The following is a 5,638-nucleotide window of genomic DNA, read 5'->3' as shown; positions in this document are numbered from 1 at the left end:
AAAAAAAAAAAAACTTCAACTAGGTCTTAAAGATGAGTCATAACATTCATAGTTAAAATTTCTGGTTTATGAGATCACAGTGAATAAGAATTAAGAAAAAATGGCCTACATACCAATTTTTACCTCACTAATTTTTATTCCACATTTAGTATGATCCACTAAATGACAAATATGTAAAGGAAAAATTTGGTTAATAATAAATATTTAATGCCCCAGAATAAATATAATTCCTAAAGGATTAAAACCCTAAAGGCCTATTTCTGTTCGTCAGAAGTTCTGGCTGTGGCTATCTGAACAAATCATTAAATTGTTAATTAAACATATGTACAGATAAAAAGAAAGTCTTGAAAATGTAACTGCCCTTTTTTACATTCCAAATAAAGAGAAAGCTAATCTAATGGTATCATATTTCCTTTTGTGAGATGATATTAACCAATAATCAGTGAGCTAGAGTTCCAGTACACACTATTCTGAAGTACTACATATAAAAATTGTAATGTTTATTCTTCATAAACCAAACCTGTGTCTCTAAAGAGGGTCTGACTGCTTGATAGCAACTTTAGGAAAATATAGTTACTAGCATTTTTTCATTATTAAAAAATGAGAAAATCTCCAAAACAGCCAAACTATATTTCCTAATAAGTTTAAAGTCAGCAATTAGTTGCTGGCAATTATGGATGCTAGAGAATTATTGAAGGGATGAAAATAGGCAAAATGATACAGTACAGATTAAGGAATAAAAACACTGACATGAAGGAGTAGGTTGTAAATGCAGTAAAATTAGAATTTAAGATTTCAATACTTAAAATAGAACTTTGTACCCACAAACGCACCTTAAAAAATGAACAATGAATAAGGTTTAAACAGTGAATAAGAATATTTATATTTTATAGTGCCTTTTTAAAAAATTGAGTTGTGATACTGTTAACATTAGCAAGATCAGAACTCAGAAAACAGCCAACATCAACACATTTTTTATATATATATATGTATATATATATATATATATACACACACACACACACACACACACACACACATATACATATATACACACACACATATAAACCTCCATTATGCCATTTCAAAAGGGGGTGATTTTTCATGGTAAATCCTAAGAAGAATTTTAATCTTTTATTTCTTACTCGTATTAAACCTTATTGCCATCAAGTGGTTCATACAGCAGAGTCTACGTACATTTAACTTTCTTGAATCTACCAAACACTGTGGCCAAAAAAACGAAGGCAGAGACAGACAAAACCAATAATACTGGAGATTCTGCTTACCATTTCAGGTATTGAATACTTGCTCCAGAGTGAATGGAGGATGGGCAACAAGAATCTTGCTCTTTTAGTTTGTTTTAATCACCACATGCATCTCAAAATGTGAGCATCTTGCTACACTGTATGACTCTAGTTTTTAATACTTTTTTTCTTTTTAAAGAAACACACAAAGTGGTGACTAAACACAAACCAATTTTTTCGCTGGGAGTTCATCTAAAGAAACTGTGATACATTCCAAGTCAGGATGAAAACATGGCTGTATGGGGCATGCTGAGAGACAGTAAGTTATGCCAACCTGATGTCCCCTTAAGGGATTCTGGAAGGTAATCTTAGCTATTCACAGTTTCTACCTAACAAGTTCATCTTAGATACTAACTCATTCTTAAGCAAGAAGCAACTGCCCTTGAATAGTTCCCAATCAAATTAGGAAACACATATGAAGCATGCAGAATAGAGAAAGCATGACAAAAATAATAAAATACATAAACACATCGACACATATTTTATTATTTACTTTTCACACAATACAAAATATATAATGGCTAAAAACAATAAAATTTGTATGGGGCTCTTATTCTCTAACTTATTGCTCTAACTAGGTTTCCCATCCAAAAGTGGGAGGAAAAAAAACTGGACAGGCTTATAACTATAAAGCAGGTTAGTCTTTATATTCAGAATATTCTCCCCACTAAAGTTGTGTTACCTTTACTTTTGGCACAGTTAGTAAAGCGTTTCCTTTAAATGTTCTTGGGAAAACAAGTAACTAAAAAAATATTTCAGGACCAGTTAAGGACAAGCATAGTCAAAAAGAAAATTCCAGAACATCCCATAAAGATGAAACAAGCACACCCATTACTCTCTATAAAATGTGGAACAGATCCAATGCATGTTAGGCCGTGTATAACTCTTCCCACAATAGTCCAGTGGAAAAGGGTCTAGCACAGATTACATCTGAACGTCAAAATTATTATTCCACTCTAATCCATGAGCTTCTGGAAGGCAGACTCAAGGAATTTACACCTGCCTTCTTGAGAGAGTGGAAAAACTCAAACCGTTTTTCCTCTGCCCTCACACCACAACCATTAACACAGAAGACATCTGTGACAAAATGTGTATGAGTTTCTTTCCACACACCAAGCAAGCAATCACTTCTGCTGCAGACATCAGATGGGTGTTCTCCAATTCAGTTCTAACACTATCTATCTAGCGATACTGTCATATCCCACAGATTGAAGGCCCAGTTCCACAAGGCTGCCCATCATTTCTGATGCAAATTACAAGCTCCAGGCTTTTTGTATCTATACTTCTGATTGACCAGCTACAAATTGGCCATTACATGATCCCCTCCTTGGGTTCGGTTAATTTGCTGGAGAGGTTCACAGAATTCCAGGAAATACATTTACCAGTTTATTATAAAGAATATTAGAAGTTTACCAGTGTATTATAAAGAATATGAGAAAGGATACAGATGAAGAGATACATAGGATAGGGTAAATTATAAGGGAAGGGAATTTCCATGCAGAACTTCCATGTACTTCCTGGGCACACCACCTCAAGGAATCTTCACACGTTCAGCTTCTGGAAGCTCTCTGAACCTGTCATTTTGGGTTTTTATGGAGGCTTCATTCATTGATGAAACCTTTGACCACTGGTGATCAATTTAATTTACTTCAGCCCCTCTCTCACCTCCCCAAGAAGTTAGGGGGTGGGGATGAAAGTCCCAACCTTCTAATAATTTCTTGATCTTTCTAGTAACCAGCCCCCATCCTGAAGCTACTAGGGGCAGTCAGCCAGCAAAGACAAAATTCTCAGTCAATTCGTTAGCATACAAAAAGACAAAATGGGGCCTGCATTTTGGGAGGCCAAGGCAGGGGGACTGTTTGAGCCCAGGCGTACCTGAGACACATAGATCAATCAGATCAATGTGAAGACTGGAAAGATAAAGCTTTTTTGGGGGGGTTGCGGGGCGAGAAACTGATTTCCACTTGTGAACCTTATATTTAAACCAAGTTTACAAAAGAAAAACTTGCTCTTCTGAACTGGAAAACTACTGACACATATACACTCTTTTTGATCAAAGGCACTATCAAATCACTCTGTTGAAGCAAGATCATCTGCCCCTCTTTCAATGCCAGTTATATACATACACTGACAATAACTTTTAAAAAGCTTTGGTTTGGTCAACTACAGATCCATGACATGAGAAAGAACCCATCAAGATTCTCTTTTAAAAGGAGGCTGCTGGATTATAGAAAAGTTCATGAGCTCAGAGATTGTCTCTTTCTCTCCTAGTCCTACCCCAGCGTTTGACACATAGGAAGACTTGAATAAATGACAAAAAAAACTGCTCAGCAGGGATCAAGAAAGCTGAACCATGAAAAATTAATTCACTTATACAAATAAGGTTATTTAGCCTATGCTTAACAGCATCTTTAAAGATCATTCTTCTCATGCAAGACTATTATAACCATCATTAAAAATAATACACAACATAAACTGGAGCACAATCCAGAGTAAAACCAAAAGCTGAATTCTCAACTTTTGAGAACTGTGAAAATCAGAAAAAATATTTCAATCTATGAAACATAAAATCTGGCGATAAAGAAAATAGCTATCAGCCGGGCGCGGTGGCTCACGCCTGTAATCCCAGCACTTTGGGAGACCAAGGCGGGCGGATCATGAGGTCAGGAGATCGAGACCATCCTGGCCGTGGTGAAACCCCTTCTCTACTAAAATAAAAAAAATTAGCCGGGCGTGGTGGCAGGCGCCTGTAGTCCCAGCTACTCAGGAGGCTGAGGCAGGGGAATCGCTTAAATCTGGGAGACGGAGGTTGCAGTGAGCCAAGATAGGACTAAAAGCCAACAATGCCACTGCACTCCAACCTGGCAAAAGAGCAAGACTCCGTCTCAAAACAAAAAACAAAAAACAAAACAAAACAAAACAAAACAAAACAAAAAACGCTATCAATCTAACCTAACTTAAGGAAAGAAAGAAAATGTAATTATGAGTTTGAATGCACATGTGGTAACACATCAAACTTTTAGCAGCCCGTAGAATTATGCTTCTTTTAAACCAAAGAATAGCAAATACCATTAATGGCACACTGCATTCCATATATAAGTTACGATAAAACCTATTTGAAACAACTGCCCAGTAGGCACAAAACCTCCCTAGCACCCACATACACATTTATTTATTTCAAAATGACATTCTAGGTTCCTCGATTGCTAAATTCACCTACAATCCAACACGGTCAGCTACCTACTTACTTTTCAGTGTGTGTAGGGGGTGGGAGGAAATCCGAGGAAGATTTCTCTCCCAAAATCTATTTGAAGAAAACGAAGTTACCAATGCTTTGTAACAGAAAAAAAGAAAGAAAACAAATTACCCATGCATGGGACAGAAAAACCACCCCATCTGGCGACGTTGTGGCTTAACACCTGGATAACATGTGGCTTAGGTTAAGTTTTCTATCTCCAACCCCACCTACAAACTCTAGGAATGGGCTGTATTGGTGCGAGATCCCGGAATGGATCTCAGGCCCAGGAAAAGGATGACAGGTTGGGACTTGCCCCGGAGGCAAGAAGAGAATCGCTCTGCCGGTCGCACTGCCCGCCCCGCCGTCCTCGCCTCCTGCCAGCTCCCTGGTGGCGGCGACCCTTCTCCTCCTCCCACCTCCACCTCCTCACCTCTCAGGCCGGCTCACGCGCTTCTCATCACTCTGTCAGCTCCTGCCACCGCGCCTCCTTCCGTTTCGGTTTTACTTTAACTTCCCACACTGGGTGAGGAGCGGAGGGCAGGGCCAAAGATGCCAGTGGGCAGCTGTGCCGGGGCGCCCAGTCCGCTCTCCACGCCGGGCTGGCCGGGGTCGCGCTCAGTCACAAGGAACCGCGTGCAAGGACAATCAGCCAGACAGCCAGACAGCCAGACACACAGACCCACAGACCCACAGACCCTGGAGGAGGGACGCGGTGGAGCCGGCGCCCGCCTACACGTCACCGCCCGCTGCAGCGCCAACGTCGGCACGTCGGTTCGTAGGCTCCCGGCACCCCGCCCCTCCCGCGTGCGCGCGCCGCCCCGCCTCCTGCCTCCCGCCCCCAGCCCCGCGCCTCCCGTCCGGCGTCTCCCGCCCGGCGTCTCCCGCCTCTAGCGGGCTGAGCTTCTAGGAGCAGAGGCCGAAAGTACCGGGGACGCCGAAGATGCGCCCTCCGGCGCGAGCGGACGCGCATGCGTGCGTGCCGGGCCACTCCGAGGTCCCCCGGCTGCCCGCGCCGGGCCAGGCCTACCATGCCCTGCTCTCTACCTGTGAGTTCTTCCCCTGCATTTACTTCAGTCTGCCGCGACTTCTCCCCGCC

The 5,638-nt window shown here is 41.5% G+C and overlaps 1 protein-coding gene across 3 annotated transcripts in view; it reads right to left on the bottom strand.

The window, feature by feature from the left end:
- The window catches only part of ASCC3 (activating signal cointegrator 1 complex subunit 3), a 361,903-nt gene extending 356,598 nt beyond the window's left edge, over positions 1 to 5,305 (bottom strand). For 2 of the 3 annotated variants that reach the window (XM_037734022.1, XM_017515928.2), the window contains exon 1: positions 4,973 to 5,305. The gene's annotated coding sequence lies outside the window, so the exon portion shown is untranslated. The remainder of the gene's footprint in view (positions 1 to 4,972) is intronic. The other variant, XM_017515926.2, reaches the window with a different exon arrangement.
- Between the last annotated feature and the right edge of the window lie 333 nt (positions 5,306 to 5,638).

The sequence above is a fragment of the Cebus imitator genome, unplaced genomic scaffold (genome assembly GCF_001604975.1).
Source record: "Cebus imitator isolate Cc_AM_T3 unplaced genomic scaffold, Cebus_imitator-1.0 Scaffold566, whole genome shotgun sequence".
NCBI classification, from domain to species: domain Eukaryota; kingdom Metazoa; phylum Chordata; class Mammalia; order Primates; family Cebidae; genus Cebus; species Cebus imitator.
This window is presented reverse-complemented; position numbering and strand designations above follow the sequence as displayed.